At 48.1% G+C, this 26,696-nt stretch overlaps 1 long non-coding RNA gene across 2 annotated transcripts in view; it reads left to right on the top strand.

The window, feature by feature from the left end:
- LOC132006010 (uncharacterized) overlaps positions 1–26,696 on the top strand; it is a 73,464-nt gene that overhangs the window by 34,261 nt on the left and 12,507 nt on the right. The window contains exon 3 of one of the 2 annotated variants that reach the window (XR_009400980.1): positions 15,049–15,186. This is a non-coding gene — a long non-coding RNA (uncharacterized LOC132006010). Of the gene's footprint in view, positions 1–12,967; positions 13,280–15,048; positions 15,187–26,696 lie in introns of those variants that run through there. The other variant, XR_009400977.1, reaches the window with a different exon arrangement.

Below are 26,696 nucleotides of genomic sequence, written 5' to 3'. Positions count from 1 at the left end.
AATGTTCGGGAATGTCTCCCAAGAGCCAGGGGAGGGGCAGAGAGGACGTTGTGTCTCTGTTGAGCCAACATGCTCCCTTATGGTAGGGCAGGGGCAGGCTCGGGTGGGGTTCATGAAAGTCCCTTGGGAGTGCTTTGGTCCCTCCACTTTCCCAAGAGTCTCCTTCCTTTGTGTCCTTGGCCACGCAGCCTCTTGGCCCCACCCCACCCTGAGTCGCGGTCCCCCGTCAACCCCCGGCAGATTCCACTGCCCTTGGCGTCCACTAGGTGGCGCACCCTCCCCCTGTGTTTCTCCCGGCTTGGCTTTGGGTGTGCGGGGAGAGGGGGTGGGGTGGGGGGATGGAATTCTGGCCCCGGTTTCCGCTGATTTGGGGCAGGGGTGGTAAGGGTGGGTACGCCCAGGGCTGGAGGATCCGGGGTGGGGAGTGGAAAGCTGGAATCAGATGCAGCTCACACGTTAAGATAACCGAGGGTTAACTTGAGACTTTCTGGCTTTCTTTGATGGAGGCTTTAAGCAAACAAGAACATGCAAATCCCTCATCCTTGCACGGTTGGTCATGGAAAACCGACTCTGGAACTCCTAGATGACCCCCTCCAACCTGTCAAAGAGGTCAGAGAGGGCACGAGTGGCGTGGGAATTTGGAGCTTGGTCTGTGTTCCCTGCAGCTCGGGGGACACATTGGACAGGGGACTGACCCTCTTATGGGACACAATGAAATGGTGATTGACCAGGATTTGGCCTGAGGTAGCAGAAGAGAGGGCTGCAGTTCCAGCAGCCCCCGGTGGCATCCTACCAGATCCCTTTTCCAGCTGATGTGCCTTCTCTGAAGAAGTGCTCTGGGCTGACAGAGCCACAGTGCCTGGAAGGTTCACGGGACAGCCCGTAGCCCATGGTTCAGGATGTAAGAGGCTGTTCCCTCACCTCAGACCAGGATAAGTTCGTGGTACAATCCGCGCGTCAGGTCAAGGCTGGGTTTTGTCTGAAATGGTGTTGTTACTCATCGTCCTCTCTTCCTTATCCTGTTTCCTTCATTCCTTGCGGGGCTTGTATTGAGAAGCTCCTCTTGGCAAATCCCTGCTTCCAAAAACCCAAAAAACCATGTCTCAGGCTCTGCTTCTAGACAACCGAAGGCAGGTAGTGTCGAAAGTGGTCCTAGGAAGCAAACACCAAGGATGGGGTTTTGCCGCTGGATGCCTTCCTTTTCAGTTGTAATGAGGGCCCCTCCCCTCCCCCCATGGGGACTAGAGCCCTGGTGACCAGACACCCCCCCCCTTCTACCTTGGTCACCTGGGACAAGACTCAGGTGGCAGGGGATATTATGGCTTGTGCAATATCCTTGGGACTTGAGAGACTTGGGGAAATAATAATCCTAAGGACTTTGGAACAGGGAGGCTGTGGCTGGGTAGCACTGATGATCTGAAGAAGGAAAATGACAAGCTCAGGGCATTGATCACAGATTTAAAGCAAGGTCAGGAGGATTCCTTGGCAGTTTTTAAGGCAGCTTTCCTATAGCCAGAGGGCAGGCAGCTGGAGACAGGCTCAGGACTTAACTGTGATAGAATTTCAGAGAAGGCTGAGTTCCCAGCCTGGGGACATCTCTCCTCCAAAGTCAGAGGTAGGGTGGGGACCTGAGTCCTGAGATGGAGCTCTCAGGGAGGTGTATTTGACAATGTTAAACCCTCCTGTACTCTCAGGCCTGCTGAAGTAGCCCACTCATCCCCTTGGAAGATAGAGTCCCCCCCCCCCACCTTGCTTAAAGACCATACAGAAATCTTACCTAAGTGCTCCTTCAAGACAAGGCTTACCCTCTTTGGGATCTGCTCCCATCTCCTCTCTAGGCCACCAGACCCCAAAGTGCAATCACGTCTCAACATGACCTACCAGGGGAGTGTTTTGCCTATTAAGGGACAAGAGGAATGAATCGCCAAAGGAGCTGCAGGAGTAAGCCTACAGGGACAGGCAGAGACTGGGAGAAATTCCCAGGAGTGGACTCTGAAGGCGTCTTCTCAAGGGAAGTTGAACATAGCAGAATAGCAAAGAATTTAGCAGCATGGAAAGACACTCAGATGGGATCCTTGGAAAGGCTCTGTAGAGATGGTTCTCTGAACACCGGGAGTCGTGATAGTCCCCATTGAAGGAAGCAGGTGCTGAACAGTGGTGGCAGACCACAGAAGAAGGTATACAAAGGTTCAGAGAAGTGGGCAAGCTAGATTGGGCCTTCTAGGACAGACTGAAAAACCCACTAGCTGACTAAGTTTTTTTGGGTGAACTCACTTCTTTATGAAGGTGATAAGGAATGAACTGGGGACGAGACACCAGAATCACTGACAAGCCCAGGGGGGCTGTCCTCTATAGCTTGGGGCTGACAGCGGACATGCTGCTAAGGAACCGAGCTCCCTAGTAGCGATGGGGATGGGAGGATCCCATAACGCCAGCACTTAACTGTCACCAGAAAGGACGACAAGGTTGAGATGGCAGCCAGGGGCCCGACCTGCAAGGACCATGGAGATGACTAATAGTACATGACATTTCCAGGGTCAAGCTATACGCACAGCCAGCAAGGCCATTTTTTAATGTATCTAATCAAAAGTGGTCAAGAGTGGGGTGTCGGGCTGACTCAGCGGGTAGAGCATGGGACTCTTGATTTCGGGTTTGTAAGTTTGAGCCCCATGTTGGGTGTAGAGAAAACATAAAAAAATAGAATCTTAAAAAAATGCTGGGGTGCCTGCATGGCTTGGTGGGTTAAGTGTCCGACTCTTGATTTCAGCTCAGGCCATGATCTCAGGGTGGTGAGATCAAGCCCCGCGTCGGGCTCTACACTGGGTATGGAGGCTGTTTGGGATCCTCTCTCTCCCTCTCCCTCTGTCCCTCCCCCAAACCCTCATGTGCACTCTTTTTCTCTCTCTCTCTAAAAAAAATAAAAGAAAAAGAGACCGAGAATGAATTAGCAGGGGGTGGAATTTGGTTGCCTCAATGGAAGGTAATGATCCTTCATCCAAACTTGAACAAGTTCTCAAGCTCAGAATCCATCAATTAAAGAAAGGGAAGGTCCCATAAGGAAGGACCCTGAAATATCACAGCCAGCATATAGAGAGTGATTTTTCCAGCCTTTTCCCAAAGGTGCTGTATGAGTTTTAGAGGGCTGCTATAACGAAATACCACACACAGGGAGGCTTCAACAGCAGAAACTCATTGTCTCGTAGTTCTGAGGCCAGAAGTCAGAAATCAAGGGGTTGGCAGGGCTGATTTCTCTTGAAGGACGTGAGAAAGACTCTCGCCCACCCCTCTCCCCCCGCTGCTGGGGGGTGGCTGGCCAATCTATGGCCATCCTCATCTTGCGAAAGCAGCACACTGATCTCTGTCAGCAGTCATGTGGTCTTCTCCTTGTGTGCGTGTGTCTGCGCCCCAGTTTCTCCTTTTTTTTTAAGGACACAGTCCTATGGGACTAGGGCCCACCCTAATGACCTCAACTTAGCTTGATCATCTATCAAGACCCTCTTTGCAAATGAGGTCATATTCACAGGTACTGGGATGGGGGGCTAGAGCTTCACCATAGTTTGAGGGGCCATGCAGTTCAACCCACAACAGTCAGCTCTAGCCATTCATTCTAGTAACCATGCTTGAGGCAAGTGTGTGTGTCGGTTCCAATCCTCTGGGAATGAACAGATGGAGTTAGAGGTGCAAGAGATCGGTAGGGCCATCGCCTGTGAATGGCCCAGGGAAGGAGGAGGAGTGCCTTGGAAAAGCCAGCGGGTACCTGGGAAAGGAGATGAGGAAGAAAGGAAGGAAGGAGGATTGCAGGGGAGGCGCATGCCCTCGTGGACAGTGGCTAGACCGCTTGGTCGAGTCAGCAAAGTGCAGGATGGGAAGGCTGGGAACAAGGAGACCTGGAGGAGGGTACAAAGTGGGACGCTCTTCGTCTCACATTAGAATCAGAGGGCATCTGGTGCCGCAGAGACAATGAACAAGTGAGTGGATGATATGGCCCAGACAGCCATGGTCCTTGGCGGGCACAGTGCGTGGGCCATGGGCTCGTGAAGAGGAGCAGTGATGGTGGCAGAGCTGGAGGCCAGGCCCGGGCCCAGGACAGCGTGTCGCTACTCACCGAAGCTTCCAGTTACTGCCACCTCCCAGTGTCTGTCCTATCAGCAAGTGGGGCGGGCTCTGAGCTCCCAGGATGGAGCCATCCCCTCAAGGTGGTGAGCAGGCGACTTGGTGGCTGGTTGATTTCATCCCACAAAGGGCGGTGATTGACCCAGATCCACGCGCTGGGTTCTGCGGCGGGGGGCTTGCCTTCCTTCTTTTCAGGGCCAGGGCCAGCACCGAGGTCCACCAGCTCACGGACTGGCTGCCACACTGTCCTGGGAGCCTGAGTAACATCACCCATGACCAACAGGTTCACCGTATGGGAAAAGAAGGGGTGCTCCTACTCCAGCCCGCCCCTGGGTAGAGCAGGGGAACGGCCCTGTTAGGATCTTTCAGGGTTCAATGGCTCTGTGGTCTGTGCCACCCCACGAAGCTGTGTCCACTCTAGAGGGCTCGGGTGGCCAAGGGAGTGGCTCCAGGGACGCCGACCCCTGTGATGCACTTAGGGAATTTGTGTCTTGGGTCCTCATGTGAATGTCCAGAGGACCTGGTTCCACATGTGAGTGTGCGTGAGCACGTGTAGGCGTGTGTGCCTGAGTGTGTGTGTACGCATGTTTCCACGGGGGACGCGGTAACGGTCCCACTAAACTTCGCGCTGCTGTAACCTGTCTGTCTGGGCCCCATGCCAGTAGCGCCCCAGGTGCAGAAAGGAGCCCCCACATGAGCAGCGGGGAGAGCCCAGCCACTATGAGGGGCAGGGACGCTGCTGTGTCATGGGGACGAGAGGTGGGGACAGGATACTGGGACAAGGAAGGGAATATGTGTGGCACTCAGGTGGTCTGCAGAGTGTCCAGTTTCAGCCCGAAATGACACAGATAGCAACCATGGCCAGGGGGATGGAAGTCTGGGGCGCCCTCAGATGAGGGAGTGGGGAGGCAGCAGTGAGAGTCAGCGAGGGCCTCCCGGTCAAGTACAGGGGCAAGGCCTTGGTTTTCCCCACTCACCCACCCCTTGGAGTTTCCCCAGGAGTTGTGACAGCCGTACAGGAGAGACAGAGTCCCGGGGAGGCGACCTGATGCAGGAAACTGGAGCCTGAGTATCTCGAGGGGTGGCCTGTGGCGGACCCCAGTGTAGCCCGTCCAGGTCACCTTCTGGCCAGCGAGGTATGGACCTCGGCAGTGGCCAGGGTGGCTCAGAGTGTCCCTTCTTCTCCACACAACAACATACGTAGCTTACATATGGAACATATATGCACTGTCCTAACATTTTAAGTGTACCCTTGAGTGTACCCTGTACGTCACGTTCTTATGCAACCGTCATCACAATCCATCTCCAGAACATTCTCATTGTCTCGTACTGAGACTCTGTCCCCGTGAAGCATGAACTCCCATTCCCCCTTCCCCTCTGACCCTGGCAGCCAGCATCCTACTTCGTGTCTCTATGCACCTGGAGACTCTAGGGACCCCTTGCACAAGGACCCAGACCGTATTCGTCCTGCCATGATGGGACTATTTCGTTGGGCATAACATCTTTCAGGATCACCAATGTGTCAGACTGTCCTTTCTGCTCTTTAAGGCTGAATAATATTGCATTGTATGGATACAGCACGCTTCGCCCCTTAACGTGTAATGCCTGAACTGAAGAGTTTCGTTTATTTTGAAATTCCTTATGGAGAGACATTTAGGTTTCCTTTGTGATTTTTCTATTTACTAGCAATGCAGAAAAACGTACCCCTTAACATATTTTTGATACACTCTTGGCTATTACTTCCGTAGGATACATTTCTAAAGGTGAGATGGCTGGGTCATAGGGTATAAGCATTTCGTCTGTTTTTGGATGTCACCAAATTGTTCTCCCAAAAGGTTCTGATGCCCGCTTGCTGCGGGTGTGTGAGCCTGTCTTCTGCAATGGTACTGATCTGGTAGATTAAATATGATGATCTCATTGCTTTCCCTTGGATTTCCTTAAGCATTATTGCAGTAAGATATATTTTTATGTTTCTTGGCCATTTGCATTTTTTATTTTGTAGATTTCCAATTTCTGTCCTTAGTTCATTTTCTCATTTTGTCTCATTTTATTCCAGGACGTTTATGCGTATGCTGGTCATGATCTTTTGGTGCTGTTCAAATATCTTTTCCTAATCTCTAGTTGGTTTTCCACTTTGTTTTCTTTTGTTGAACGGAAACACTGCATTCTGCTGTCATCCCATTTATCAATCTTTTCTGTTAGGATGTGCTTTTCGCATCTTGTTTAAGAAATGCTTCCTCTATGCAGAGATCATAAACAGATTCTCCTACATTTTCTTCTTGTAAATGTTTTAAAATAAATGTTTTAAAACTTTGCTTTTCATCTTTTCATAGTTGAGACTCCTGTGGACCCTATCTGTTTTTTTTTTTTTTTGTAAGCTGTTATCTTAGGTTTGGTTCCTTGAGGAGCTGACTTGAGACTAAGACTTGGGTGCCAATGGGGAGAGGGGGAAGGGCAAGGAAGTGAGTGTTACTGACCATGTACCATGGGGGACAACTGAGACTCAGTCCTACTGGGGACCTCAGGGAGACAGTGTAGAACACACTTGACAATTATCTTGCTTCAGGAGCAAGGAAGTGGTGGCGTTCATTCTTCCACTCTGCCGAGCACCCCCTGAGCGCATTCCTGGACTAAACTCAGCTTCCCCTTCCAGCCTGCTGTTCTTGCAGGATGAGTAGGAGCCTGTGGGTCTCAGAGGTGCTTCCAGGTGGACCCCTTTCTAGGTCTGCATCAGGAATGTGCAGGGGAGGGGCGCCTGGGTGGCTCAGTGGGTTAAAGCCTCTGCCTTCGGCTCAGGTCATGATCCCAGGGTTCTGGGATCGAGTCCCACGTGAGGTTCCTTGCTCAGCGGGGAGCCTGCTTCTCCCTTTGCTTGCTGCTCCCCCTGCTTGTGCTTTCTCTCCCACTTTCTCTGACAAATAAATAAATAAAATCTTAAAAAAAAAAAAAAAGAGTCTTCAGGGAATGGGGCACGGCACCCGTGTTCACTATAGTGTGAGGCTGGGACCCACGTTTGTTTCATGGCCAACCAGTTGGTCTAGTACAATTTATTAAATAGTCCTTCCATTTTCTTATTGACTTTATTATATCAAATTTCTGGGTTCACATTCTGGGTGTATTTGTCTATCTCTGTATTACGATCATGTTGGTTTTTTTATTTAGAAGCTAGAAAGAGTGCTTGGGAGTGGGGGAGGGGGAGAGGGAAATGGAGAGAGAGAATCTCAAGCAGACTTCGCACCAAATACAGAGCCTGACATGGGGCTTGATTTCACCACCTGAATAGAAATCAAGAGTCGGACGTCTAACCAACTGAGCCACCCAAGGACCCTTTAATTATCATAGTCTTTTAAGTCTTGCCTGGTAGGGACAAATCCCTCCCCTCACCTTCGTTTATTGTTCTCCTCCTAGTTTTGGTTATCCTCGACCCTTTACTATCCCAAATACATCTTAGGATTCTATTGTCAGGTTCCCCGAAAAGGACCATTCAGAATTTGATTGGAATTGTATTCACTTTTTAGATTAATCTGGGGGAGAATTGTTATGTTTATGATTCTGAGCCTTCAATTCATGAACATGCTATATATTTTTATCTGTTCATGTCTCCTGTGTTCTGCAGTAATAATTTGCAATTTCCTCTGTAAAGAACTTATGCATCACTTTCTCTCTTCTAATCTCAATTCCTAGTGCTTTTTACTGCTTTTGTAAGCAATGCCTTCTGACATTATATTTTCTGACTGGTTATTGCCAGTCATAGAGTAATATTGATCCCTTATGTTGCTCTTGTTATCTAGCAACCCTTCAATTACTTTTCAACGATTGTAGAAGCTCTTGAATTTTCTATGTAGACAATCATATTATCAGTAAAGAATTACAATGTTTTGGGGGCACCTGGGTGGCTCAGTGGGTTAAGCCGCTGCCTTTGGCTCAGGTCATGATCCCAGGGTCCTGGGATCGAGCCCTGCATCAGGCTCTCTGCTCAGCGGGGAGCCTGCTTCCCTCTCTCTCTCTCTCTGCCTGCCTCTCCATCTACTTGTGATTTCTCTCTGTCAAATAAATAAATAAAATCTTTAAAAAAAAAAGAATTACAATGTTTTGGCTCTTTTTCCCTATTATTGTACTGCTTATTTCTTTTTCTTATCCTACTGAATTGGCTAGGATCTCTAGCACAATGCGCTAACTTGCTGGTATACTTATTTTATTCCTGAATTTTAATGGCCATGACTTTAAGGTTTTCACATTAAAGTATAATAATCTGCTATCTGCTTTGAGTTTTTAGATTTCTTTGATCATACTGAAGGCATTTCTTTCTATTTTTAGTTTGCATCATGAATAACTGTTGAAGTTTATTACATGTTTTTCTGCATCTCCTGAGATGGTGATGTCATCTCTTCTTTACTCTGTTAGTGTGGGAAATTCTATCTAAGAATTTTTCAAAAATTGACCATTATAGGCCTAGGTTAATTATTAATTAATTAAACCCAACTTCAAAAAAACGCATTATGAATTTGTTTTGCTTGTATTTTACTTAGGATTTTTACATATATGTCAAACAGTGAAATCAGTTTATAAATTTCCTTTCTTGTGCAATCTTTGTCCACCTGGCATGTCAGCTATAATATCTTCCTAAATAAGGGGGGAACTGTCTTTATACTATTTTAAAACATCCCTATTATAATAATTGTTATGATCTCTGTTTTCTTCTTCATGCTTATGACTTGACCCTTTGAGCTAATTGGATTTGCACAGAGTTTATTTTATTGGCCTTTTAAAGGAATCAGTTTTTGGTGCCATTGATAGTGTGAGGCTTTAGGAAATCTAATATCTATTATCTCTCCTATGGAATTTATAGATCATTTGAGAATAAGACAGAAATGGAAGCACCAAATTATCATCCTTATTATTGATAACATCAGTACAGGGGAATGAAATTTATAGATGAGGGCAAAGGCCCTTCCAGGACCGAAACCTGGAGTGAGACGGACTCATGTGCCTACCTATTCACAGGGTTGAGAAACGGGCACCCACACTTTGTCCCATGGAGACAGGCTTTTATGCTCCACTTAGTCTGTGGCCAAGAACTACAGTGAACACATTCTTGGCCCGAGTGGGGACAGAGGGCAAAGAGAGATTGAGAGAGGAGAAGAGGTGGGTTCATATAGGCTTAGCTTCTGCGTCCAACCAGGGAGTCACTCCTGTCCCCTAGGAGGTGTAAGGTGGGGGAGCAAGAGCACAGAGGCCTGACCGGTTCCTCCTTCCCCTTGGAAGGAAGCCTCAGAGGCAGGGAATGCACACTCTCACCTGACACTAATTATCTCCAGTATTTAAAAGTTCCTATTTCATTAGGTTTTATTTTACCATTTTTATTTCATTCCTTCTACTTTCTTTGGTTTTCTCTTTAATATTTCTCTAGCTTCCTTAGTTGACTGCTTCAGTCATTGTTTTCAATCTTGATTGTTTTAAAAATATATATCACCGTGGGGTGGCTGGGTGGCTCAGTGGGTAAAGCCTCTGCCTTCAGCTCAGGTTATGATCCCAGGGTCCTGGGATCGAGCCCTGCATCGGGCTGCTTCCTGCTCTCTCTGCCTGCCTCTCTGCCTACTTGTGATCTCTGTCAAATAAATAAATAAAATATTTTAAAAAAGTATCACCGTTAAGGGTGTACATTTAGAACTAAGTAGCTGTGCACTTTTTCTGTGTCCCACAAATTTTGGAAAAGCAGTACCTCTCTCAACACCCAATTCTCAATACTTTGTCATGTATTTGTAAGTTCCTTTTTTTAAAAGATTTTATTTATTTGACAGACAGCCATCATAAGGAGGCAGAGAAGCAGGCAGAGAGAGAGGGGGAAGCAGGCTCCCCACTGAGCAGAGAGCCCGACACAGGGCTTGATCCCAGGACCCTGAAATCATGACCTATCAAAGGCAGAGGCTTAACCCACTGAGCCACCCAGGCACCCCTGTAGGTTCCTTTATTATCTTGATTTACCCAAGGCTTATTTCTTATTTCTAAATGAGTGAGGTTAAAGAAAAAGTTTTTTAAAGTGTTATTTTTCAGTTTAACTGCATTGTGCTGACAGATTGCAGCCTATAAGATACAGATTTTTCGGTATTTCTTAAGACTTCCTCTGTGACCTCTCAAATGGTCAATTTTTACATATGTTCAGTGTGTGCTTGAAAATAATGAATATTGTCTATGTGTTGCACCCAAATATGTAAGGTAGATCAGGCTTGTGAATTATGTTGTTCAGACATTATAAATTATTACATTTTTTATCTGCCTGATCTATAGTTTCTGATAGATGAGTATCAAAATCCTTCCTCCATGCGATTTCTCATTGTAAATGAGTCCGTTTTAGCTTTGTGCATATGAAGTTACATTGTTAGGTGCATGCAAATTCATGATTTGGATGAAAGTATACTTTATCATTATGTTGTATATTTATTTGTGTATGCCTAATAATGCTTTCTGTCATAAATTCTTATTTTAGTATTGTCAGGCCAGCTTTTGTGTTAGTATTTGTCTACTGTGGCAGAAGTTACTAGTTGTCATCCAGTACTAACTTTCCCATTCTTTCCAAGTAAAAGAGCCAAACGGTATTTGTGGTGAAAATGCACCTGGCTAAAACTACATTAAAGAGCCTCTCTCGCAGCATGGGGTGGCACGTGAGATGTTGGCAGGACAGAAGGGCTGCTTGCAGGGTGTCAATCCAGTAGGGAGGATGCACTTTTGTTCTGTCCCTCTCCCCCCTTTCTGTTGCCTGGAATGCTGATTGGATGGTTGGAACTCTGGCAGCCCTTTTGGAACGTGAGGTTGACTTGAAAATGACACCAAGTACTGGAATTGTGGAACAGAAAGAAGGAAAAGTGTGGGGTCCTTATTGACAATGGAACTGTTGTACCATTTCTGGCTGACCTTCATCTGCATCTTTTTGTGTGTGAGACAAACGTACTATTATTTTATTTAAGCCACTGTTTTTTTTTTTTTTTTTGAGTTTTTATATGCAGTCAAAACTGCTTCTAACATACATTAAATAAATCTTCTGTGTGTTTGAGTGAGAGTGTACAAGTAGGGTGGGGAGGGGCAGAGGGAGAGGGAGAAAGAGAATCCTAAGCAGGCTCCATGCCCAGGACATGGGCTCCATCCCATGACCCTGAGACCTTGACCTGAGCCGAAATCAAGAGTTCAAACTGGATTGGGGACCACTCTGATGGTTTCATTTTAACTTTGTCATCTCCTCAAAGGTGTCCAAATGCAGTCAGTCACATCCTGAGGGATGGGGGTTAGGGCTTCAACATCTGACTTTGGGGGACACAATTCGGCCTGTGACAGTGAGTGAACAGTAGAACTGGGGTCTCCAGATTTCTCCAGTCTCTACCTCTCCAGGGAGTCAGGACTCTGTCGGTGGGGTGGGGCTGGGGAGGGGGATTGGATGTAGACACAGCCTTCCTCTGTAGTCCACACCAGGAATCTTCCAGGAGTGGGCAAGCCATGAACACAGGCTGTATTTCTGTTAATTCAGTTCCAGAGAAGGGACCGACGTCACCAAGGGAATCTCTCCCAGCGTCCCACTCTTTGGGGAGGCAGAGAAATTCTCCTTGGATTTTTTACTAGCCTTCCGTGCAAGGAATCTTCTAGTTCGTAGATTCTGACTGGTTTCCCAAGTGATTCCATTAAATGGGCTCTTGAGTTTCCTTCACTCCAAATTTCCATTCATTAGCTTCAGGAGGAAGCAATAAAGCGGGGGGGGGGGGGGGTAGCTTTGACTTGGAGAAGAGAGCCCAGGGGTTTTGGGAAATTTCCCAACCATTAGCAGCACAGATCTCACCTACAAAACCAGGATGGCCCTGTACTCTTGGAAAGCTCTTTGTAAGTTGCACGAAAGGCGTTATTAACATTAAGAATAAAAATAAAATAGACAAGAAAGAAAAAGACACAGAATCTGAGTCATTGATATCCGTAAGGGAAATAGAGTCTGTACATTCTGAAATAGAAAAAGTATGACCTTCTCCCTTAGTTGTGAAATTCAAGTTCATTTTCACCTGCTCCAGGCACTAATTTGATTAGAAGACACACCTCTGCCTTGGAGGCAATTGGTACCCAGAGCTGACAAGAGGCCATGTCCAGGCCCCTGATGAGCCGGGCTGCCCGCGATGCTTTCCTGCTCTGGGTGTTATCTGGTGATCATTGGCATCCTTGAGCTGATGAAGTGTCACCTGGGAAAATCCAGGTCCACCTGGGTATTTGGAAGAGTCTCCCCGTGGGCTGATTCCCTCAAGCAAACTAGATCTGGGTTCAAAGCACCTGGGAGCCCAGCACAAATGAATGAGCAAAGAGAAACCAGAGACATGCTTACTGCCGAGATGAGAAGGGGAATGTGCTCTTAGAAACACCGTGGAAGACGCCGCTTCCTGGGAGCAGCTATGGGGTTTGTGGGATTTTAATTAGATTCAAGGGCTCTTGTTTAAGCCCCCACATGGTAGATTTATACCCTCCACAAACTGGATCTGAATGGGGCATCTGGGGCGAGGCCCTCGGAGAGGAACGGGGCTTGGCAACATGGTCTCCGAATCCTCACCGGGGGCACCCAGGAGGGATGGGGTTCGCACATCTGATTCCGTGACAGTGTGGCCAGCAGCCACCTAACCGCGGGAAGGGCAGCTGCACTCGGGCTCTCCTCTGTCGAGGGGGCCCAGCGAGTCCTCAGAGGGTGCCGTAGGGCACCTGCCATTGGCTGGGCTGTGGAAGGAGCCAGCGGGACACTAACTTTAGATGGTGAGCGTGTTGGTTCCCAAGGGCTGCTGTAACAGTGCCCCAAACTGGGGGCTCATAATGACAGTCATTTCTACCCTTGCAGGTCTGGAGGCTGACATTTGAAAGCAGGGGGCCGGCAGGACCGCACTCCCTCCCAAGGCTCTAGGGAGGCATCTCCCCAGTCCCTTCCAGCTTCCAGACTGCAGGAGGTCTCCGCATCACTTGGCTTGTAGACCCATCTCTCCCGTTTCTGCCATTTCTGCCTCCGTCAGCACGAGCCTTCTTCCCCGCATCTCTGTGTCCTCACCTGCCTTCCCTCTGTGTGTGTCTGTGACCCAGTTCCTCCCCCCACCTCCGTATAAGGGCAGCACTCAGTGGATTTAGGTCCCAACCTTTTTAACTCATCTTAACTTGCTTTCAGCTGTAAAGACCCTATTTCCAAATAAAGTCACATTCTGAGGTTCTGGGTGGATGTGGATTCTGGGGGGATCCTGTTCAGCCCAGTGCAGTGGGAGATGAAAATTTGGGTCATCCCCTGACTTTTGCAATCACTCACAGAGAAGGAATGTCCTATAGTCTCTGAAAGTCTAAAGCAAGGTCTCAGTTTGGAAATTCAAGGTTTCTAGTCCCCATATCTGTCCTATTTTGCTCCCAGCCAAGACATGTCATGACGGCAGGCTGATGGCGGGCAGCAGCGAGGAGGTCTCAGCTGTGTCCTTGTCCTCTCCCCTCTGCAGCTGGCGGTGGGCCAGGGAGTGACCAGGAGGCAGGAAAGGCCTGGCACGACTGTCAGGTCCCAAGAGCTTTGTGTGTGCTCTGGGATCTGCTGGGATTGAAAAGCCACTTTGTCTCCTGGGCTGATGTGAGTGACAGAGACTCTCGGGGCAGAGGTCTGTGTGCTCTGGGGGAGGTGGTATCTTCTAGTGCCCTGTACGCTGACTTCCCTTCTCAGGTCCTTGGACTGAAACCCACCTCTGAGAGGGCTATGTGCTGTCCCCACTGACCGGTGGGACGCCAGCATGCCCACAAGTGTAATCTTTGTCCTCCTCTGCCTGGACCAACTCTGGGAGGCAGGCTGGACCCCGCTTGTCAGTGGGCCAGGGGAGCACCATGGTCTCGTCCTCACTGTGTGTCCCCAACAGTGGGGTCCATCCCTATCAAGTTCTGTGGAAGCCCCAGACTCTCTAGTCTTGAGGGGGGAGGCAGACACCCCTTTTTCTTCCCTTCCCTCATTACACTTGGTGGAAGGTGGGACTTCCAGTTTTCTCCAAAGAAACCCTTTTTATAAATACCTCCCCACTCAGAGCTTTTTTGGATTCTGGGATTGATGAGTTGTGAAACCCCTTCTTGGCCACCCTGCCCTCATAGGGCTCATGGCCTGCCTGGGGGTGCGGCTTTGATGGAGGGGGAGGAGGCAGTGTGGACCCCATGGGGTCATCAGGGAGGGCCCGGGAACACTCAGAGACCTAATGATCTTCCTAATGATCTGCTCAGGCTTGAGCAGGGGAGGTGACTGTGACATTCAGGCACGTGAAGATCGGGCAGCCTGTGTCGGGAAGGAGTGAGTAGGAGCCCTGAAGGCCGAGCCAAGGGTGATAGGCCTTATCCCATAGGAACAAGGGTATGGATGGTGTGAGAGCCGAGGACGGACACGGTGGATTCAGAGCTTCTCCCGAGGAGCCGCCCCAGACCCTGAGACCAAGAGTGGCCCCATGCCTTGCTTTCTCATAGACTTCTGCTTTCTCTTGGATCTTTCCCTACCCTTCCACGCATTATTTCCTGGTGTCTTAGGTCAGACTCCCCAGAAGTGGAATCCCTCAGATGGGGCTTCCTGAGCAGGTGGCTCACTGAGGGAGGGCTCTCGGGAGCGGGAGGCACAGGGAGCAGGGAGGAGACCATGTGTTGGCCCTGGTCCCCCAGCCTCAGCCTGATCCCGGGAGCCTGGAGCATGGGGGGCACCACGGAGCTGTCCTATAGTTGGGTGAAGAAGCAGAGCATCCCTGGGGCCCGGTGACCCTGGCGGGGGGTGTGACCTCCCAAGCTCTTCCAGGGAGGTGGCTGCCCTTGGCGGAGCACGTCTTTCCAGGTCAAGGGTCTGGGGGAGGCACCAGCTGCTTCCACGCCCTGATGCCTTCCTGGTGGGGGGCACACGCTCTCCTTCCCCCTCGTGCTCCTTTCCCCCAGGCCAGCCACCGCCAGCCCCTCCACGGTCTCCGACTTGCTGACTCTCCAATCCCACCTTCTCCAGAAGGCTCGTTCAGTTCATGACACCGGCTCCTCCTTTTAACATGTCCTGCGTGTTTCACTCACCGAATCTTCCAGGTAAGGCCATTCCTGATGGCGGGCTACACTCTTTCTTCCGGTTTCTCATTTATAAAAAGGAACTGTAATTAACATTTGCATTTTGTGTTACGGTTTTCAAGGCCTTTCCACACATTTTATCTTCTTCTCATTTTACAACCCAGTCAAGTGAGTTTTTTTTTTTTTTTTTTTTTTTTTTTTCAAATTTTCTTTTTTTTTTTTTTTTTTTTTTTTTCACCCTTGTAACTTGTTTTTTTTTTTTTTTTTTTTTTTTTTCCAAATTCTCACTTCAGAATTGTGGAATGTGAGCGTCAGATAGGCACGGTGTCTGGGCTTCTTAGCAAGGAACATGAGGAATATAGGATTTTATAGAATAAACTTCAGGAGGTACAATTTGTTATGATGATGTGAATCTTATTTTTTTTTTAAGATTTTATTTATCTATTTGAGAGAGACAAGAGAAAGAGCACAAGTAGAGGCGGAGGGGCAGAGGGGGAGCGAGAAAAAGGCTCTCCGCAGAGCAGGGAGCCCACGAGGGGCTCTTGATCCCAGGACCCCAAGATCATGACCTGACCTGAAACCAGACGCTTAACAGATTGAGCCACCACCCAGGCGTCCCTTTTTAAAATTTATTTATTGATTGATTTGAGAGAGTGAGAGTGAGAGAGAGAGAGCACGAGTGGGGTGCCAGGTAGAGGGAGCAGCAAACTCCTCACTGAGCAGGAAGCCCGATGGGGAAGCCCGGTGTGGGGCTCGATCAGGGGACTCCAGGAGCATGACCTGAGCAGAAGGCAGACGCTTAACCGACTGGGCGTCCCCGTGATGTGCATCTATCTTAAGTGTGTGGGTTTTGACAAGCATGTATGTCCGTGTAACCACCGCTGCAATCACTTTTAGCACTCCCCAAGCTTTATAGGCAATGCCCTTCCTTCCCCCTCAGCATCCAGACCCATGGGACCATTCATACTTTCTGTCACTACAGTCTGGTTTTTACTCTTCCTGGAATTTCGTGTAAATGTAATCATACTTTATGCAGTCATTCACGTCTGGTTCATTTTGCTCAGCGTCGTATCTGTGAGACTGATCCATGTTTTGGCTATGAAGAAGACGATTGCTACTTAACGTACACATTCTTGTGTGGACATATGTTTCCATTTCTCTTGGGTAAAAAATGCCTAGGGGTGGGATTACCAGTGAGTGTGTGTTTGACCTTGTCAGAAACTGCCGGGCGGTCTTCCACAGTGGCTGTTCCTTCTGCATCTCCTCCTTGTCGACACTTGAGATTGTCGGTCTTTTCCATTTTAACCATCCTAACGGTGTGACCTGGAGTCTCACTGGGCTTTTAATCTGAATCTGCCCCAAAACTACTAACACTGAGCCTTTGTTCTTGCACTTATTGACCATTTGCATCTCTTTTTTGAGAAAAGTCTGTTGGACTCATTTGCCTCATTCTGAAAAATCATGTCGTCTTCATATTGAATTTTAAGGGTCCCTTGTATATTGTGGATACGAGTCTCTTGACACATACACATATTGCAAATATTTTTTCCTAGCCTGTGGTTTGCCTTTTTATTTTCTTAACAAAGTTCTCTGAAAAGCAGAAATTGAAAATTTCCTTGAAGTTCGATTCATCAATTTTTTATTGGCTCATGCTTTGGGCTCCCTAAGAAATCTTTGCTACCCAAAGGTTGTGAAGATTTTTTTCCTGTTTCCCTCTAGAAGCTTTATCGTGTTAGCTTTTATGTTTAGATCTATGAGTCATTTCAAGTTCAGTTTTGTGTGCAGTGTAAGGATGAGTCATTTCCATATAGATATCCAATTGTTCTGGCACTTTACTCAGTAGATTGTCCTTTCCCCATTGAATTGTTTTCTGGATTTCTTATTCTGTCCCACTGAGATTGGTCTACCCTTATGCCAAGTATCACCCTGCCTTGATTACCATAGCTTTATAGTAAGTCCTATTATCCGGGAGTATACATTTTCCCAACTTCTTCTTCTTTTTCAAAATTGTTTTTGCTATTCTAGGACATTTATATTTCCATGTAAATTTCAGAATCACCTTATAAGTTTCTACAGAAAGCCTGTTGGGCTTTTGATTGGGGTTGCATTAACCCCAAGCTCAATCTGAGTTGAATTGGCATTTTAACAATATTGAGTCTTGCTATCCAGCAGCACAGGTGATCTTTCCATGTATTTTTGTCCTCTGCAATGCTGTGCAGTTTTTAGGGTGCAGGCCTGACATATATTTTGTTAACTTTATCCCTGAGTACATCATATGTTTGAAGATTCCATTTATTTACTTGAGAGAGAGCGAGAGAGCCCAAGCAGGGAGAGCAGCAGAGGGAGAGGGAGAAGCAGGTTCCCCACTAGGCAGGGAGCCCAATGTGGGGCTCAATCCCAGGATCCTGGGATCATGGCTTCAGTCAAAGATAGACACTTAACAGGCTGAGCCATCCAGGAACCCCAAGTACTTCAAACTTTTGATGAATAAATTGTCCTAAGACATGTTGAAGGGAGGCGTTGGTGTTGGTTAACAAGTTATACATTGTAAATTGCGTTTTCAAACATTTCGTTTTCTTTCTTTTTTTTTTAAAAGATTTTATTTATTTATTTGACAGAGAGAGATCACAGGTAGGTAGAGAGGCTGGCAGAGAGAGAGGGAAGCAGGCTCCCTGCTGAGCAGAGAGCCCGATGTGGGACTCGATCCCAGGACCCTGAGATCATGACCTGAGCCGAAGGCAGTGGCTTAACCCACTGAGCCACCCAGGTGCCCCCAAACATTTCATTTTCTAATGGATTATTGCTAGAATCAAGAGAGGCAATGGATTTTGCGTATTGACCTCGTATCTTGCAACTTTGTTAAACTAACTTCTTAGCAAAAGAGGACGAGCCTGGGGCACACTGAATGCACATAGCCCCCTAGGTGGGTTGTGGGTGTAAATATAATCCCAGATTCATCCAGAGAGCCATTCCATCCCATTTCACTCAACAAAGACAAACTTCCAAGAAAGAAGAGTGAGGCATGTGAGATCCCCAAGGCCTCTAAAACTCAAGGGAGCCCCCCACCAGTACAAATGCAGGTTGGGCTTTGCAAAGGAATGAGTGTTTCCTTAAAGACTGTGCCACAGGCTCCCTACTCCCAGGTTATCGTTATGGAATCCAAATGGAATTCAACTTTCTAAAAACTCCTTCTTCCATATACTTACTTAGAAGGTTGAAATAAATTTGCAGAAAGCAAACAAACAGAACTCCTCAAGGGCAAGTAGTTCTTTTATTTCTCAGTGTCTGGTGTGCCCAGGTGTAAGTGGCAGACACCAGCATGGCACTCATGGCCATTCCAGATCCTGCAGAGTCAGAGGGATACTTGCTGCCCAGACTCCCAGCGACCTAGGTGGCAGCTCCACCACTGGGCTCAGCTGAGGGACCTGGGCATTTCTAACCTGCTCTTCACCCCCACCCTATCCCCCACTTTCTCCTGGAGGCCCTGGTGTCCAGTACACTAAACTCCCCATTTTGGATCCACATCTACCATTTTTGGGCAAAGGAAATAGTTCCCCAGCTCCTTCTGATCCACTACGGGCTTTATTCTGTCAGGAACTCCAGAGGAGAGGGATGGGTCTGGTATCTCATCGTTGCCCTGTGTCCAGCACCAGACTGGACACTTTCATTCAACCCTCAAAACAACTCTGTGAAGCAAATATTCATTTGTTCATTTGGGATTTGTTTATGGATCTAAGCACCGGGGATTCAGCAGTGAAAAAGAGCACATAGAACTCCCTGCTGACTTAGAGCTTATGTTCTGGGGGTGGTGGGGTGCCCCACGCAGGACAGAGGACAAGCAAGGCACAGCAATGACATGAATAGCTCCTCAGCTGGGAGTACATGCTGGTGAACGAGCAGGGAGGGCTGAGGAGCAGACAGTGTTGGGCTGGTCCGGGTCAGGGAAGGTTGTGCAAGTATCTGAGCAAAGATCCAAGAAAGTGAGAGTGTGCCCAGATATTGGGATATCTGGGCAGGAAATATCCAGAAAGAAGGAAGAGTGGTGCAAAGGCCCTGAGGCAGGAGTGTGCCTGGCACATTGGAGGAGCAGCAACCAGCCCATGGGACGGGGCATAAGAAGAAGGAAGAGCTAAGAAGCAGCATGGGGAGGTAACGGGAAGTCCTCTGAGCTGAGGAGGTGTCACCTGACCCTTCCCGTCACAGAGGCCCTCGACAGTCTTAGACCTAGAGGCTCCCTTCCCAATAGATGTTTTGTGACACCCTCTATGCTACCTGGAAATGAAATTTAGAGATAATATACTCTACCTGTATGAATAGTTTTTTAAAGCACATAATATTAAAAAGAAAGAAATGTGAATTACAATAAAACCATAATTATCAAAATGTAACTGCGCCTCACAATGACCCAAGAAGTCGAGTGCTCAGTCCCTCTTTGAGCCATTTCATGTGGCTTGCTCCTACTTACAATAAATAAATCTGAATTTCAGACAAGAAGTTGGAAGCCACCCACATGCTCATAGTGGGGAGAAGAGGGAGAGAGAGCTGGGGTGCAGTGGAGTAGTAGTTTGGGAAGGAATGGATGAGAGGATAAGATGCTGTGACAATGACAGATTCTCAGAGGTCAGAAAATGAGGAAACCTGTCATTCTTGCAAAGGAGCTGGGTCTTCTACTCACCATGGAGATGGGATCCTAGAGGAATAGCCCAGAAGCATAACCTGTACCCTGCCACGCCCCAGAATGTCACTGCTGGTGAGGCAGACTTCCACATCTGTACTTAAAACCATGGGACACCGGAGTGGCTCAGTTGGTTGGGTGACTGCCTTCGGCTCAGTACTGAGTCCCACATTGGGTTCCTTGCTTAATGGGGAGTCTGTTTCTCCCTCTGACCTCTTCCCTCTTACGCTCTCTCTGTCTCTCAAATAAATAAATAAAATCTTAAAAAAAAAAAGAGGTTTATTTAAACAATAACAACAACAACAACAACAACGACCACCACCCATGAACAGGGGGCTCCTGGGTGGCTCAGTCTATTAAGTATCTGCCTTCTGCTGAGGTCGTGATCCCAGGGTCCTGGGACTGAGCCCCATGTCAGGCTCCCTGCTCAGGAGGGTGTCTGCTTCTCCCTTTCCTTCTGTCCCCACTCATGTTCTCTCTATTGCTCACTATCTCTCAAATAAATAAATGAAATCTTAACAACAACAACAAGGAAAACCATGGAGGGTGGGGACAATACTTTGGCTGGTGACCACAGGGAGTGGGTGGTTGGAGAGAGAAGCAGTGCCCTCTGAGCTTCTGGGGGTTGGCAGTCATCGGGTGGTGGGGAAGACAGTCATCGGGTGGTGGGGAACCACCAGGCAAACTAAAACAGATAAATAATCTCATTTTGTCACTTCCCACAACATAGATTTGTTTTCACAGCGCTATGAGAGAGTAAAAAATTGAATGAACTTGTGTAATGAAATTCAGTGAAGTCTTTGCGTTTCCCTCGCCTGGGTATCTGATAATGCTTGTTCCCAGAATCTGTCGCCAAGCCTGTGGCCCGTGTCTGAGGGGACACCACAGAGGCTGCCCTCACCCACAATGTGGCCCCCGGTGTCTGGGGCTCTCCCATGGTGAGCGGTTTTCGGAGAAGTCTCCTGCCAGCAGAACTCGCCCTCCACTCGCACTGTGTGGTAGCTGCAGCCCAGCCAGCGTCTTTGAGGCACAAGCAAAAGAAATTTCGGTTTTAAATGTAAAATAGAGATGAGTTTTAGGTACACGGAATTGGCCAGTAGATTTTGCACTGGCACTAACGACAGCCAGAACACCGGAAGTGCGGCCGGAAGTAGGCGTGTTTTCTCCGTGGCCGCCATTCCAGGCCCTGGGGGCTGCTCCGGCCCCACCATGATGTGCCCAGCAGCGGCTCCTACTGATTTCCAAATGCAGCCTCAGACGTTTGTGGAGAAAAGCTACTTTAAAGGGGCCAGTGGACTACTGGGTGGAGACGGGGGCGGTAGAATGGCACTGTGTGCCGGGGACCTGGTCCAGAATGGTAGCTACACAGGGAGAGCGGGACTTGAGGCTGGAGTCTGGATTTAGCTCAAGGTGAAGCTGACGGGATCTGCTGGTGGCTGGACGTGGAATGTGAGAGAAAGGGAAGAACCAAGGATGAGTCCAAGGGATTCTGGTCTGAGTCAGCTACTGTTACCGTTCACGTGGGAGAGGACCTGGGGGAGAAGATAGGATTCGTTTTTGGGTCTGTTGAGTTGAGTTGGCCGCTAGACATTCAAGGGGAGATGTTCCAAGCTGGACATAAGGGAGTGAAAGGCTGGATTGCGAGTCTGGCAAACCTGCGAGACTGGCAAGACCCCTCTCCCCCAGATACACACACCTGGTGGCTGTGGAAAGAGCAGAGCCTTGGTGCTGGGCCCCCAGCCCAGGGAAGACCAACAGGGAGACCGTGGGAGCCCCCCCCCCCCCCCCCCGTCAGTGCAATCAGGGGAGCCCAGAGGAGATAACAGGAAGGAATGTTTGCCACCTTGCCAGGCGCTGCAGAAAAGTCAGGTGATTGGGATCCCAGGGCTAACCTCTGGGTGTGTAGTCGTGAGAACATCACTGCTGGTCTTGACGGGAGATGGAACCAATGGTAATTAAAGAGAGGAAGAGAAGGGTGGCTGGAGAGTCATCCTTGAGCAAGTGAGAAAGGGTGCGTGGGCCTTGGATGGGAGAGATCCCAGTGTCCCCTGTCTCTCTCTCTTTTTAAAGATTTTATTTATTTGTCGGAGAGAGAGACAGACAGAGGCAGAGAGAGAGCACAAGCAGGGGGATGGGAAGAAGGAGAAGCTGACTCCCTGCTGAGCAGGAAGCTCAATGTGTGCTGAATCCCAGGCCCCGGGGCCATGACCTGAGCCAAAGGGAGACACTAATCAACTGAGCCACCCAGGCCCCCTACCCCCCTGCCCCGCAACTGGTCTCTCTCTTGAAGGTGGATAACGCAGGCCCTGGAGGTGAGCTTTGGTCTCTTTTATTGCTTTTCTTGTTAGAGAGAAAATCAAACAGTGAAGACCCGGGATCGAAGATCATCCACGTGTAGAAACTTCCTTTCAGAGAAAAGAAAAATCAAGTTTTCAGTGTTCCAGTGCGGCTTTGGTGGGGCTGGGTTGAGCCTGGGGCAGGCCTGCTTCTAAGTGAGCCCTGTGAGCAGCTCCCAGCCCGGGCAACCTCCACCCGATAGCCAACAGCTGCAAAGAAGCTTCTAATCTCTTTCCACTCTTGTACTGTAAACAAGGGTCCTCTTCAAGTCTATTTGGTGTCACTGTCGTTTTTTGTTTGTTTATTTGTTTTTGCATTTTTGTGCTTTTACTTGGTGATTTAATTGTTAAATGGTCTCGGTTGGTAAGGCTGAGGTGCTCTAGCATTCCTAGGCATGAGAAGGCTGTCCCTTACGGAGAAAATATTTGCGTTCAATAAGCCTCGGTCATGAGCTGTTCGCTGTGAGAGCAATATTAACAAAGCAACAATATATGTGAAATCAGGTGTTTTTTTAACAGAAGCACACATAAAACTGATGTGTGGACAAAATGCTGGGACTAGAGGCTGGCGGGACCCCAACCCTATACTTCCCCTAAGAGTGATAGTCCAGTGTTCAAGGCGACTTTGTAGAACATATTGGCTCAAATGCTGAGAATCGACTGTAATCTGAGATTCCTAGAGGGTTAGGGATGTGTCCAAGATTCCTTTATCTTGTGGGAAGCAGTCTCCGTTTTATAGATACGGAAATCGGCTCAGATGAAGCAACTCGTCATGACTGTTCCATCTCTGATGACAGGCTGAGCTGAAACTTGAACCCAGATTTTTTTGATTCCATAATTCTTGCTATACTGACCAGATGTTTCCACTGAAGCATCCTCCACATAGAAGAGTAACGTGTGTCCGCAGGAATAGAGAGGAGGGGCTGGAAATGACCCACCCAACTATAAAATTTCTTGAAAGTCTCCTGTTTTACCTTCAAAATTCTTGGACATTGTTCATGTTACTCCATAAACTCTGTTTTGGTGTTGCTATAAAAATATTATCTTAGGGGCGCCTGGGTGGCTCAGTGGGTTAAAGCCTCTGCCTTCGGCTCAGGTCATGATCCCAGGGTCCTGGGATCGAGCCCCGCGTCGGGCTCTCTGCTCGGCAGGGAGCCTGCTTCCTCCTCTCTCTCTGCCTACTTGTGATCTCTGTCTGTCAAATAAATAAATAAAATCTTAAAAAAAATATATCTGAAATCATGCGCCCAATGGTTTCACCCCCAGTGAAGTAGACACACCCACTTTTGTCAAGGGAAGGGGCTTGACGAGCCTGGCTCATCTCTGGGTCTTGTGGGCCCAATGAGTAGATGAGCTCAGGGGAAGCAAGGATGAAGCAACACGTGGTTAGCGTGGCTCATGCCGGGATGCCGAGGTGGCTGGGGGAGCGACCCACAGCCTGGAAACTCACTTCCCCAGGCCACATGCACAGGAAAAGTCCTGCTTTGGCCCCTCGCCGGAGTCCTCAGTCTTGATCTCTGGGACACCCTCTGGGACGCCCAGGCCCCTCTGCCATAATTGACCACTTGGGGGCGCCCCACACAAGCTGGACCCACATCCCCTTGGTTTTACTCTGATGTGGTCTTGGTTCCAGGGAGGTCCGCATCCTCTTCTGTGGTCAGCCGTGGTTACTATGGACACTCGTGGCTATCAGCCGCGAGCAGGGGGTCAGGGCCGAGGCTGTGCTGGTTTGGGGCCATCGACTCGCCTTCGGCCTTTTGGGAGACTTCTCTGAAACACAGTCTTGGCAAGAGCCGCAGGATATCAAGGGGGGAAGAATGGCCCGACACAGTCTCAGCCGAGGCACTGGACAGTCCAGCGGGGGTTCCCTGAGGTTAGCCCCTGGAGGGCTTGTGGGTGCACCCACAGGCCTTGTTTGAGAGAATCATCTGGGGGATTTTGCTGACAGTTACAAACTCTGGATCCCACCTGGCTCCACTTGAATCTGATCCTCTGGGAACCTCCCTTCAGAATGGTGGCACCGTCCATCAGCTGCCCACGGACACCGCCTCTCTGCCACCATCCACGTGATCAGGGCCACTGAGCAACCTCTTGTACCCTGTCCATGCCTCACCCCCTACAGACCTGCCTTCGCCCAACAGCCAGAGCCATTTTTATTCATTTAATTTATTTATTATTATTTTTTTAGACAGGGAGGAGGGGAAGAGGGAAAAGAAGAGAATCTTAAGCAGGTGCCATGTCCAGCACAATGAGGGGCTTGACCTCACGACCCGGAGATCATGACCTGAGCTGAGATCAAGAGTCTGACACTTAACCAACTGAGTCACCCAGGGGCCCCCAACAACAGTAGCTTTAGCCTTGAAGTTCACCTTCTATTTATTCACAGGACCATGCATGTCTGCATTCATTTCTGTCTGGGTTGATTGTGTAAGTCTTATTTTGGGTTTTCCATGATTTTACTCTTCTCATCCTTCCTTTTGCTTGCTTTCTTTTGGATTAATTTTTGCTTTTTTCTTTTACTAATTGCTTGTTTGTTCTTTTTGTGGTAACCCTAGATTTTTTTTCATGTGTATCCTGAAATTAACAAAGTCTAAATTTAAAAAATATTCCCACGCTTCTTAGTAATCAGGGGCCTTGGAATGCTTTCATTCCTATCATAACTCATCCAACTTGTATGCTGTTGTTGTCTGGGCTTTTATTTTTTAATTGCTAAAATTAGACATTATTATTATTGTTTTATAGTATTTAGATTTGCCCATATACTTCCCAATTTCCTTGCTCATCATTCCTTCTTTTTTTTTTTTAAGATTTTATTTATTTATTTGTCAAAGAGAGAGAGAGCACAAGTAGGCAGAGAGGCAGGCAGAGAGAAGCAGCCTCCCTGCCAAGCAAGAAGCCCGATGTGGGACTTGATCTCAGGACCCTGGGATCATGACCTGAGCCTAAGGCAGTGGCTTAACCTTAACCCAGGCGTCCCGATCATTTCTTCTTTTTTAAAAGATTTTATTTTTAAAAAATTGTATTTATTTATTTGAGAGAGAGAGAAAGAGTGTACATGAATTCATGTACATGAATGAGGGGGTGGAGAGGTAGAGGGAGAAGCAGACACGCCACTGAGCAGGGACCCCCCCCCCCAACACGGGGCTCCATCCTAGGACCCAAGATCATGACCAGAGCTTAAGGCAGACGCTTAACTGACTGAGCCACCCAGGTGCCCCTATTTTATTTTAAGTAGACTCCTTGGCCAGAGAGGAGCCCAACTCGGGGCTTGAACTCATGACTCTGAGATCAAGACCTGAGCTGAGATCAAAAGTCAGATGCCCAACCGACTGAGTCACCCAGGCACTCCAAAGATTTTATTTTTGAGTACTTTCTACAACCAACGTGGGGCTTGAATTTACAACCCTGAGATTAAGAGTCACATGCTCTACCGACTGAGCCAGCCAGACATCCCTATAATTTTAATTTGGGATGATTTCATACTTATCCAAAACTGTAAGAAAGCTGCAAATAGTTTGTGGGTTTTCCCCCCTCCCTGAACCATTTGAGAACACATTGCCAATCTGATGCCCCATTATCTCAAGTACTTCAGTGTGTGTTTCCTACACAGAAAGACATTCTTTTGCATAACCACAACACAACATGAAAATCGGGGCATTAACCCTCATGCATTATTACCTCCTAATCAACAGCCATAGGAACCCATCCAGGGTCACAAGCTGTCTTTAGCTGTCATGTCTCTAGTCTCCTGCAAGCTCTGACCATTTCTCAGTCTCTCCCTGACATTCATGACCTTAACACTTTGGAAAAGTACAGGTCAGCTGTTTTCTAGAATGTCCTTTGCTAGGGTGTGTTGGAGGTCTTTTCATTCACTTCAGAGGATGCCTTTTTGGCAGGAATTCCACAGAACATGTCGGGTCTGTCTCATTATACCCTATCAGAGAGAACAGGATTTGAATTTGTCCCATGCCGTCCACATGGGGTTGTGACGTCATGACTTCGACTACTTGATTGAGGTGATGTCTGCCTGGCTCCCCACTGCAGTTATTGTTTTTCCCTTTGCAATTGATAAGGTGTTCTATGGGGAAGTACTTTGACATTACATAAATATCCCACCTCTTCCACTTCCACTGACCTATTTTAGTAGCCAGTATGTTTCTCGGCTAAGTGGCTGGTAACCACGGTGGTCATCAAATGATAAGTTTCCTAATTCCCTCTCCTTCTACATTTATGAGTTGGCATTTAGTGTAAGAAACATTCTTCTCTGGGGAGCCTGGGAGACTCACTGGGTTAAGCATCCAATTCTTCATTTCGGCTCAGATCATGATCTCCAGGTGGAGGGATCGAGCCCTGTGTTGTGCCCCGTTCTCAGTAGCAAGTCTGCTTGAGATTCTCTTCCTTGGCCTCTGTCTCCCCCCTCCCCCCAACATAAGTAAGTAGATCTTTTTTTTAAAGATTTTATTTATTTATTTGACAGAAAGAGATCACAAGCAGGCAGAGAGGCAGGCAGAGAGAGGGAG

The sequence above is a fragment of the Mustela nigripes genome, chromosome 1, assembly GCF_022355385.1.
Source record: "Mustela nigripes isolate SB6536 chromosome 1, MUSNIG.SB6536, whole genome shotgun sequence".
In the NCBI taxonomy this organism is placed as follows: Eukaryota; Metazoa; Chordata; class Mammalia; order Carnivora; family Mustelidae; genus Mustela; species Mustela nigripes.
Note: the sequence above shows the minus strand (reverse complement) of the source record. Positions and strands in the feature narration are given on the sequence as shown.